This window comes from Myotis brandtii, unplaced genomic scaffold (genome assembly GCF_000412655.1).
Source record: "Myotis brandtii unplaced genomic scaffold, ASM41265v1 scaffold523, whole genome shotgun sequence".
Lineage (NCBI taxonomy): Eukaryota > Metazoa > Chordata > Mammalia > Chiroptera > Vespertilionidae > Myotis > Myotis brandtii.
Window position 1 is genome coordinate 2,798,843 of NW_005369902.1, and position 12,276 is coordinate 2,811,118.

The window sequence follows — 12,276 nt, forward strand, 5'->3', positions numbered from 1 at the left end:
AAAAAAATGAATAAAGAATCTGAGTAGTTGTGTCTCCAAAGATATAAATATAGTCAATAAAAACATGAAAAAATATACATTGTAAGTCATTAGGGAAATGCAAATAAAAACCACATGAGATATGCTTCATACCCACTAGGAGGCTATAATAAAAAAGACTGACAATGATAAATATTGGTGAGGATGTAGAGAAATTGGAACCCTCATACATTGCTGGTGGGAATGTAAAATGGTACACCTACTTTGGAAAACAGGTGCTCTCTTAGTTACACATGGAGTTACTATGTAATGCAGCAATTCCACACCTAGATCTATACCCAAGGAAACTGAAAACATGTCCGTGCAAAAATGTGTACAAGAATGTTTATAGCAATATCTATACTAATAATAAAGGAATATGCAAATTGTCTGGGATGCCATCACAGTATAACGACCAAACAGCAGGCTGCTTGGGGTGACAAGGCCGGCAGGGGGAGGGTGTTAGTGAGGGATGACCAAACGACTGAACAGCAGGCTGCGTGGGGCGACCAGGTCAGCGGGGGGGCAGTTGGGGATGACCAGGCTGGCAGGGGGGCAGTTGGGGGCGACCAGGCTGGCAGAAGGGCAGTTGGGGGCGAACAGGCCAGCAGGGGAAGGCAGTTGGGGGCCATCAGGCTGGCAGGGGAGGGCAGTTAGGGGCGAGATCAGACCAGCATGGGAGGGCAGTTGGGTGCGACAGGTCGGCAGGGGAGGGCAGTTAGGTGCTACCGGGCCTCTAGTTATTTGTAATAGCCAAAAAGTAGAAATAAATGTCTGTTAAATGGTGGATAAACAAAATGTAATATTACTCAGCTATAAAAAGAAATGAAAAACTGACACGTTACAACGTGACTGAACCTAGTAAACAGTATGCTAAGTGAAAAAAGCCATATACAAAAGGCTACATGTTGTATGATTCCATATACATGAAATGTTCAGGGTAAGCAAATTCATAGAGATAGAAAATAGGTTAGTTGGTTGTTAGGGGTTTGAGGGAGGGAGAGATGAGGAGTGACTACTAATGGGCTCAGAGTTTCTTTGTTTGGGTGATGGAAAAATGTTCTAAAATTAGTGGTGATGGTTGTTCAACTCTGAATATACTAAAAACCACTGAATTTCATACTTTCAGAAGGTGGGTCCTGGCCGGTTGGTTCAGTTGGTTGGATCATTGTCTCATGCATCAAAAGGTTGCAAGTTCGATTCCCAGTCAGGGCACATACCTAGGTTGTGGGTTCAACCCCCAGTTGGGGCATGTATTGGAGGCAATCAATTGATTTCTCCCCCTCTTTCTCCCTCTCTCTCTCTCTGAAAATCAATAAAAACATATCCTTGGGTGATAATTTTTTTTTTTTTAAGGTGAATTTAGCCCTGTCAGCATGGCTCAGTGGTTGAGCATCGACCTGTGAACCAGGAGATCAGGGTTTGATTCCTGGTCAGGGTACATACCCTGGTTGCAGGCTCAATCCCCAGTGGGGGGCATGCAGGAATTTTATGACATGTGACTTACATGTCAGTTTAAAATAAAACAAAAAAGATGGTGATTTTTCTGCTGCAGGGGCATGTTGCTGGGATGTAGGTAGGAGTATTAACATTAATGTGAAACTGAGAATTTAATATCAGCAATAAGTAGTGAAATATTTTTTTAAAGGTTGAAAAGTATTGGAATAAAGTAAGGAAAGTTAACTTAAAAAAAATATCCTTAGAATTGTTTATTCCTTGAGCCTCCTTGGTAGCTACTCTGTTTTAGGAGAGTTCTTAGGAGATGGATTCTCCCAGGATGTGGATAAGGCTGTTTCTATTGAGGAATGTTTTTATTCCTTTTTCCTTCTCCCTGAAACTTCTGATAATTTATCTGTTTTCAGCAATCACTGTTGCTGTGTTTTGTTTCTTTCTTTTTTAGTGCTATATTTTGAACCAATTGTAGACTTAAGGAAAAGTTGCATAAATAATAGGATTTTCATGTATCTGTCACCCAGCTTCCCCTAATACTAATGTCTTTACGTAACCACAGTACAGTGATCAAACCCTAGAAATTTCATTGGCTTAATACTATTAATTAAACTAAAAACCTTATTAGAAATTATATCAGTTTTCCACTAATGTCCTTGTTCTTTTGTAGGATCCTATCTAGGAGCCCGTTTTGCATTTAATTGTTATTTCTCCTTAGTCTCCTGCACTCTGTTATAGTTCCTTATCTTTCATGATTGGGACACTTCAGGAGTTTGCTCAACTTTGCAGAGAGCCTTACGAGGCCCAATGCTGTATTCAACACTAAATATTTGTTGGATGATGATTATCTATTTAGTGGCAAATCGAAAATATGTATTCTGGTCTTCTTAAAGACATTTAAATAAGGACTTGCATGCTTTCTTTTTTCACATAACTTTTATTTAGATTTCCATGATCCACTTTCTGTGATTTCTGTGATCCTAATATCAGTGGATTTAATTTATCTTATTTATTAAAAAGATAAGAACCAGGCCAATAAATACACTTTTCTTTTTTAATATTAGGTGGTAATTGAGACTCTGTCAGTGGGAGCAACCATGCTATTACCTCCATTACGGGAACGTATGGAGTTACTTCATTCTCTTTTACCCCAAGGACCTGATAGATGGGAAAGCTTATCCAAAGGACAGGTGAGCTTCTGCATGGTATCTAAGTAAACCAGTAATATCACATACAAAGCACAGAGAGAGGAAAATAAAACAAATCGATTGCCTTGTGTTTATGAAATAATACTGCACTTAACTTGATGGTTCTGGTAAATCCTTGTATTTAATGTTTTCTGCTGGGAGAGTTCCCAGATTTCTAATGAAGGTGAAGTAAATGATAACTTATTAAATTATGGGGGTAATTATTAAAATTATGGCTAATTTTTCCAGTGTTGCTTATACTTTCAAATCAGAGACCTTTTAGTTTATTTGTAATGTACTGAGTTGAAATCAAGGGCATGCACTATTATTGATTCCATGTCCAGAACTTTGTCTGAAATTGCTTACATAAAAAGTAAAAGATGACTATTATGAAAAAGTATTTGATGATATGAGTGTGCTTATTTTCTTTTTTTAATATCTTCTGTACATTAAAGTAAGTACATTTTGCTTAATCAAGTAGAACAATCAATTGTAGAGTTAAACATGCCTGGGGAAAATGGTGCGTCCTTGTAATATAATATTCACAGGTGCCTTGCAATGAGTATTTTGCATTAGCTTAGGTTTCAGTTATATATTTTAAACATTAGAATAAATAGTTTCATTGGTAATTCTGTAGAAGAATGTGTAGTATAGTTTATTTGTTGACGTTTCTGACTCCTTTCTATGTACAGTGCTAAAATCATTATGCAGAGTATGCCATTTTAGCTTAGAGTTTTAGGTTTTATAATAAAGAGTGGAATAAAACTCTAAGTTGCATTTTCCCAAGTGGTATTAATGGGAGCGCTTTTCTTTTTTAAATTTTTCTTTCTTTTTTTTTTTTTTTCAGAGAGAGGAAAAGAGAAAGATAGGGAGGGAGAAACATCGATGTGAGAGGGAAACATTGAAGAGTTGCCTCCCACATGCGCCCTGACTGGGAACCGAACCCGCTACCTTTTGGAGTATGGGATGATGCTCCAACTAACTGAGCCACACCAGCCAGGGCCAGATAGCTTTTCTTTTGATCACTTACTTGCTAAAAGATTATTGTTAATCAGGATATGAAGTGGATTATTTAGCATCATTAGTATAGTTTTTTTCTGGGATCTTTTTTGTTTTCTAGTGAGTTTTAAACTAATTCCTATTTTATCAATGGAAATATTTTTCTTTAGAGAATGCAACTGGATATCATTCTGACAAGTTTGCAAGATCATACCCATGTAGCCTCCTTACTTGGCTATAGTTCACCCTCTGATGCTGCTGACCTCTCTTCTGTGTGTACTGGCTACGGAAACCTGTCAGATCAACCTTATGGCACTCAGAGCTGCCATCCAGACACCCATCTAGCTGAAATTTTGATGAAGACTCTCTTAAGAAATTTAGGATTTTATACAGTAAGTTCTTTTTGTGTGTGTGCTTAAAATAATAATAATAATAATAAAGCTCTTATTGTTTTCTTTGTTTTTAGAGGTGGAAGATATCACTTTAAGTCAAGATATTTTGACATTTAAAGACTAATGAAATAAAGCTCTAGATTCCACTCTTCCATAGGGCGAAAACATGTCAAATCTTCTGAAATATTGTGGCTGCCTACTGACTTATAATTGACAATCCCAAAGAGATTTATTTTAGAATTTTACCAAATTTTTTTTTGATGTTAATGTACAAGAATAAACAGATACAAATAGTCAACAACATTTTGCAAGAGAGGAATAATGAGGATGGGTATAATCATGATTGACCTTACCAGATATAATCTTATAATTAAACAATATGATTGGCACTAAGAAAGAATAGGCTGTTCAACTGGAGAAAAGAAGGTGGACACTGTAGCTTTTCCTGTATTAGGGGGCCATTAATTTTTACTTTGTGGTGTTTCTTAGATCCATCTCTTTTTTTCTTTTAATTTCTATAGGTTCTAACTCAGGCCATCAGGACCTAATATTAATAGTAGTGTTATAGCTGTTTTCACTATTGGTGTCTTCTCAGTATCCTACTGCTGGAATAACCTTGTTTTATTAAAAAACAAGATTGTATTAAATTAAAACTTTTTCAGACCTTTTATCATTTGGCTTACATACCACTCTTATCTCCTGCACATGGCATACCTATCTTCTGCTTGCTCTTCTGTCTACCAATCTGTAACTTAAAAAAAAAAATCATTATTGTTGAAAGTATCACATATGTCCCCTTTTTCCCTCATTGACCCCCTCTGGTCCACCCCCACTCCCTGCCCCAGACCTTCACCACCCTATTGTCAGTGTCCATGGATTATGCATATATGCATACAAGTTCTTTGGTTGCTATCTTCCCACCTACCAACCCACCCCCCGCCTTATTCTAGGAATCCTTGCCCAAATAACCCCATCTAACCATAGCATTATAACTGCATACCCTTTAGCAATTTTTAGAGTCAAAATGTACTGTATAACTTCAAGTTGTTTGTGTATCCTTTCACATTGTCTCCTAGACCTCTTCAGTGTCAGGTCTGTATATTCTTTTCCTTCTATATAAGTTTTAGCGTTTTGTTCTGCCTACATTAAAAGGTTGTTGACTAAATTAGAGTATAGTTCTTATAAATTATTTTCTCTCAGATTTAAGAATGTAAATTTGACTTGATATTTGACTGTAAGTGAAATGGGAACAGTGATATATATATACATACACACACACACACACACACACACACACACACACATACATATATATACACACACACACACACATACCCACTTGTTATTGTCTGAAATTTTTTTCCAAAGTTTTAAGAAACATTTATGCTGAATTAAAAGTAGTTCCTTTATTATGTCATTAGGGCTAAGGTAGATGTGTATATTATGTGGACGTGGCAATAAAATACTACTTTTGGGCTAAAATCATAAATTATCTTAATCTGTTTGGTCTGCTATATCAGTACCCTGGACTGGGTGGCTTATAAAGAACACAAATTTATTAATTAGTTTGCAGATGGGAAATCCAGGACAAAGGCACTGGAGGATTGGGTGGTTTTCTTGCCTGTGTCCTCACACAGGCAAGCTCTCTGTGATCTCTTTTGTAAGGGCATAATCCCATTCATGAGGGCTCTGCCCTCACAACAATTTACCTTCCAAAGATCCTGCTTCCAATTATTAAAATATTTGGGGAGATTAGCCTTCAACATATGAATTTTGAGGGGATACAAACAGTCAGTTTCTCTCTAATAGTGCTTATTTGGCAGCTTATAATGGTGCTTATATTGCAAGGGTCTTAAAATGTTCTGAGATCCTCTTTTGCATATTATAAACAGACCATATATTATGCATAAAGATGTTCATTGCATCATTAATTATAACCAACAAGAAGCCCAGTGCATGAAATATGTGCACGGGTAGGGTCCCTAGCAGCTGCCCGCCAGGGCCTCCCTTCCCCCGGCTGCCTGCTGCTGCTGCTGCTGCCGCCGGCCGGAGCCTCCCTTCGCACCTGCCTTAGCCTGGCACTGCCTGCTCACCTGCTCCACCATCCCGCTGCGGTCCCGTTCTCATCAGGGTCCATCTGGGTTGGCAGCACCTCCATTGCCGCCCACTGCCAGCGCTATGTTGCTGACACTTGCCATGTTCCACGCCGCCCCCTGGTGATCAGCACACGTCTAACTCCTGGTTGGTCGAACTCCCGCCCGTAGGGACAATTTTCATATTAGCCTTTTATTATATAGGATAATAAGAAATTAGAAACAACTGAAATGTCTAAAATATGGGAATGATTAAATTATATAAGATATATATACACACACACACACACACACACACACATATATATATATGCTCAATGAAATATTATATGACTCAAGTTTTATATACACTAGGGGCCCAGTGCACAAATTTGTGCACCTTCAAAGGAACTGTGGGCCATGAGGCTGCGGTGGGCGCAGGGGCGGGTCTCGCCCCATCTTCCATGCCCCAGCCCAGCCCCTCCTGCTGTGGCCCTTGGTCCCCTCTCTGCCGGCAGCCCAGCTGCCGCCTCTCTCATGTGCTGATGGCACCGGCCTTGCTCACACCTGCTGATGGCACAGAGCGATTGGGGCCTGCGCCAGCAGCGGGTGCGAGAGGGGCCAGCGCTGTCAATGTGTGTGAGCAGCAGTTGCTGCCCCGATTGCCCTTCATGAGCAGGGGGAGGTGGAGAAGCCCTGAGGGGCTGGCAGCCGCCATTCGCACCCGCTGACAGCGCCGAGTGATAGGGACCGGCACCCAGCGCTGGCAGTGCGTGTGAGCAGCGGCTCTGGTGCCGACTACATGTGTGAGTGGGGCCATCACCGGCAGCAAGTGCAAGAGGCAGCTGCGGGCCCCGATTGTCCCTCAGGAGCAGGGGGAGGTGGAGAAGTCCTGAGGGGTGATTGGGGCCGGCAGCCGCCGTTCACACCTGCTGATGGCGCGGCGCTGGCACAGGCAGCAAGGTGGGAGTGCTGGGCAGGACCGTGGTACGCTGGAGCAAAGAATTTTCAGTAACCACCAGAGGCTCGCCCTGATGACAGCGACTGGCACCCTGCCTTGGTCTGGTGCCCCCGCTCACCTGCCCCACCATCCTGCTGTGGCCAATGTTCTGCACGCGCCCCCTGGTGGTCAGCGCATGTCATAGCGACTGGTTGTTCGTTTGTTCCCCTGTTCTATTTGCAAACTAGGGTATATAGTATAGTATATATACATAGATTTGTAATTGTGGTGGGATAATTAAGACTGGCCCACTATCCTTCTGGGAGATCAGCAAAGTTGGGAGTCTTTTTGGGGGGTCTGGGAAATGCATGCTCCCCATGGGAAGGGAAAAAGAGAGACACAATCAAGTCACTTTCAATTCTTCCTTTTGCCTCTTGCTTGTTTGAGCTTGAAAGCAATTGTGTTGTGTGAATTAACAGAACTCTGCTACGAACCCTTCTGCTCATTAAACACTTGCAGATCTTGAAAGCATTTTTAAGGGTAACTGGAAATGGTTTTCCAACTCCAGAAGCCCTTTGGGGGTTTACTGGGCTCTGGTCCCACATCTGCCACTGACCTGCTATTTGACCTTGGATCCTTGAGGGCACCTCCGTGGAGTTCAGGAAGGGACTGGAGTAAGACTACCAAAAAGAGCTCGTAGGAAAGCTACAGGACACATATAAAGCAATACTGAAAAGGTACATTACCTGAGAGAAACTGTGAATACCAGTGGAACAGAATGGGGAGGGAGACATCAGTGTGAAAGAGACACATCGACTGGTTGCCTCCTCAACTGGGCTTGAACCTGCAGCCCAGGTACGTGCCCTTGACCAGGAATCGAACCCGAAACCCTTCGGTGCATGGGCTGACACTCAAATCACTTAGCAATGCTGGCCAGGGCAGGAGTGTTTCTTTTTTTTAAAAAAAATATTTTTATTGATTTCAGAGAGGAAGGGAGAAGGAAGAGAGAGAGAGAAACATCAATGATGAGAGAGAATCATTGATCGGCTGCCTCCTGCATGCCCCACACTGGGGATTAAGCCCACAACCTGGGCATGTGACCTGACCGGGAACCAAACCGTGACCTCCTGGTTCATAGGTTGACACTCAACTGCTGAGTTATGCCGGCCGGGCCAGGAAGTGTTTCTTAATAGGTGATGTTGGTGTAACTGGACAGGAATAAGATCTGGATAGAGTAGAGGGTTAGATAATATTTTTTCTAAATCATAGAAGTAGTAGGAAATAGCAGCATATATTTATGAAATCTGAAAAGGGATGAAAACTCTCTCAGGCCGGAAGCAATAGAAGGGATTGTGAAGCAAAAGTCCAACAGATTCAACTATAGAAAAATGAGACATTTTTTATCATCCTATATAATAAAACCCTAATATCCTATATAATAAAACCCTAATACACAAATTGACTGAATGGCGGAACGACCGGTTGCTATGATGCACACTGACCACCAATGGGCAGACGCTCAATGCAGGAGCTGCCCCCTGGTGGTCAGTGTGCTCCCATAGGGGGAACACCACTTAGCCAGAGGCTGGGCTCAAGGCTGGCAAGCCCAGCAGTGGTGGCAGGAGCCTCTCCTGCCTCCAAGGCAGCGCTAAGGAGCAGCGAGCCCAGTTTCTGGCTGAGCAGGCTCGCGGCTGGTGAGCTCTGCAGGCAGGCGGTAAGGAGCGAGGGGGCCTGGACTGTGAGAGGGCGCAGGCTGAGCTGAGGGACAACCCCCACCCCCCCATGCACTGGGCCTCTAGTAATACTATAACAACAGATTAATATTTATGGTAACTTTAAAATCTAGTATTTAGGAGAACCATTAAGATCCCAAGGATATGAGAAGACAATTCCTTCAAGCAGAAGTTAAAATAGGAAACAAAAACATGGGACATGTGGGAGGTAGTGGGGAGGGGGTGATGATCTTCAGGCATCCTGATGGCTGTAACTTCTGGGATCGATGGAAAAACTGAGGAAGGGGTGAGGATGGATATCATGCAACAAGCCAGCTTGAGCAGGCCAGACAAATGCCCAGAATGTCGGGGGTAGGGGGCAATTGGATAAACTTCCAAGGGTCTGGGTTCACCTGTTTCCTTCACCTCCAGCTCCCACAAAAGGCATTCTGGCCATTTACTTGAGGGGTAACCACATAAGACCAAAAGGCCAAGGTCATGGTTTCCAGCCTTTAAGACCAGAAGGCCAAGGTCATGGCTTGCAGCCTTTGAGGTCCAATTAGTTTCATGCTGAGTCAAAGCTACTCTATGTGCTGAAGAACTAGACAGCATAGAAGAACTGGTCCAATTCCATTCCTAACACCTGGAAAAGGTCCCAGCAGATCCCAGTTTGAAACCAGCTGACCACTGGTATCCCCTTGATCCAGCTGACTGGCCAGCCTCCCATCCCATTGACCTCTGAGGAATGAACTGTAGAGCCACATCAGCTTGCAGGAACTCTGACAGGTGTGGTGTGAGTTCCCCCCACCCCATTCACCAGAGGCTGACCCGTTGGGGCTGTCTAAGAGACGGCAGGGAGGGTGCCTGCCATCCCCAGCCAAGGTTCTTTCCTAAGGGCACCAAGTGCACCCTCACCAAATCCTGCCTTTAAGCAGGCCCAGAGAGGCAGGAAGGATAAAACACTTCAGCGTTCTGAACAACCTGGCATCCTTCTGAAACAGGTGTCCGTTTGTGGAGCTGCAGACCTACTCTTCATTTAGCCCTATCAGGGGAATGGTCCAGGGTTGACCTTGCAAAGCAAGGGGACGAACGCAGAGGGACTGGATATGTGCCAGACGTCAAACCCTGTCCTTCAACACAAAGCACCGACAGGCCCAGCCAGCGTGGCTCAGTGGTTGAGCATCGACCTATGAACCAGGAGGTCACAGTGGATTTCCGGTCAGGGCACATACCTGGGTTGTGGGCTCGATCCCCAGTGTGGGGCATGCAGGAGGCAGCCAGTCAATGCTTCTCTCTCATCATTGATGTTTCTATCTCCCTCCCTCTCCCTTCTTCTTTGAAATCAATAAAAATATATCTTAAAAAATTTTAAAAAGCACCATTAGGAAGGATGACAAAAATTGGCCTCCAATGCCACGGAGGGATGGGAGTAGATAGGCAGAACTTGTGAGAAAAAAATTGTTTGCCCAGAGTACGTTTTGAAAGTTTCTCTCCTAGGATAATTTTGCCTGTCCCAGAGTGGACTCTGGGTGGGCCTTCCGCGAAGCAGGGGGATGGTCTTTGTGACACTCAGGACCTCCCTCCAGCGGCAGAAACTGAGTTGCACAGACCACCCACTAATATCAGATCCTACACATTCTCCCTGCTCCCTCCAGTTCCAAATTCCTCCTACTAAAAGTTTTCCTCCATTCACCCAGTTTGTTTTAAAGTGTAAACACACACCCAGGGACCAGCAAAGGAAATTAATCAAATGAGAAAGACACAGACAGAGCCAAACAGAATGATACACCGTGTTCTAGGTTCTGATTCTAAATCTGACAAGAAGTGTGAAGGGCTGGCAGCTTGCTGGTCGGGTACTAGTGGCAGCAAGCGGCTCCCTCCTGCCTCAGGGCATCAGGCCAGCAGCTGCTGTACTCTTAGGAGCCGGAGGGAGAGTGGGTGGCACTTAGGAGCAGAGGGAGAGATGTGCTACCCCACGGGGACAGGAGCTACTAGACGCTCCTCAAACCACAGCCAGGCCTCGTGTTAACGTGGATGACACCCCATGTCCCCACCCCAGGCCCACCATGTCTTTCAAGCTGCAATCCCGCCTGGGCATCTGCATTTAGCTGGCTCTTCAAATTGAACTTGTCTGAAACCAAAATTGTCCTTTCTTCCCAACCCCACTCCCCCCAATCCCAACCCTGACTTTCCCTTTTCCCCCTCAATTCAGAATGTCAAAGTTATATATGTGGTTCACCTCATCTATTCAGTCTAGTGAGGTCGGCCAAGTCTCCCATCGCCATGTCCCTCTTCCTTTCCATTCTTACTGTCTTCCTCCAAGTCAATGCCTGCGTCCATGCACGGCAGCAGGCTCCTCATAGCGTCACTCACCCCTGCAGTCCACCCACCACCACCCCACTGTCACGCAGAATCTTCCCAAAGCATGGCTTGGATCCCGTAACAAACCTGCCAAAAAACGCTCAAAGGCTTCCCCTGCCTGCAACAGGACATGGTCTGGTCCAAGCTACTCTTTCAGCTCTGTCTCCCTCCCCAACAAAACATATTCCCGCACAAAGTTCATGGCTCAGTCATCTCACCCCAGGACTGCAGTGCTCACCGTTCCCCCAACACTGGGACAGCTCTTGCCTCCTCTCCTGCTGCTTCGTGGCACGAAGAGGGAGAAGGACCATCACAACAGCACCCAACACGAGTACCAAGCAAAGAGAACCATATCCTGGCCGGAGGTCAGCTGTCCATCTCTGGTTGGCATCCTCAACCCCATTCCATTCCCCAGGCCTAGACTCCAGGAGTTGCAACAATCACATACTATTCTCCCTACACCCCTCCCTCCATTCCTGCCAGAAAATCAGAGTTAGCTTTCAAAAGAGCCCGTACTGGGAGTCGCGCTCCAAGGATGGGAGAGATTTGACTTCACTGGTGGCCACGGAGCTTTGATAGTGGGTTAGAGAAGAAGAGGGGATGTTAACCTAAGCCTTTCCCCCATCTCCCCAGGACCAACTGCAATCCCCTGGCATACAGACACCATCGCTGACTTTCAGTATGTATTGTCCAGTCTCTACATAGTATAGATCCAGCTCTGATGAAGTGAGCTGAGAGGAGGAGGGAGGGAAGGTTGTCTCAGGGGAGCCCCCCTCCTCCTAAAATCAGGGGAGCAGTGTCTTCAGTCCCAGAAATGCACTAGGCCACACCCCCACCCCATGTCAGCATCTTCAGTTCTGATTTGGGGGAGGGCTGGAAGGAAGAGAGGGAATTTAACTGCTCACATACCTGATCAAACAGGACTTTCCAGGGCTGGTAGAGAGGAAGGCCATGCAGGAGAGGAGGAAGAGGAGAGAAAGAAAGAAACACACTTATCACCAAGGCTTCTGTAGCCCCCTAATATTTCTGACATAGCCTCCCAGCTGCTCCCCAGGTTCAGGGACCCACCACAGGAGACCAGCGAAAACCTGGGAAGAGCTTCCCAGGTGAGTCGGTACTGAGCAAAGGGAGGGAACTCAGGAGGGG

At 44.6% G+C, this 12,276-nt stretch overlaps 1 protein-coding gene across 1 annotated transcript in view; it reads right to left on the reverse strand.

Moving 5' to 3' along the window:
- The window catches only part of RHBDL3 (rhomboid, veinlet-like 3 (Drosophila)), a 66,671-nt gene that overhangs the window by 54,070 nt on the left and 325 nt on the right, over window positions 1–12,276 (reverse strand). Inside the window, exon 2 of the mRNA XM_014548876.1 lies at window positions 12,040–12,063. The gene's annotated coding sequence lies outside the window, so the exon portion shown is untranslated. The remainder of the gene's footprint in view (window positions 1–12,039; window positions 12,064–12,276) is intronic.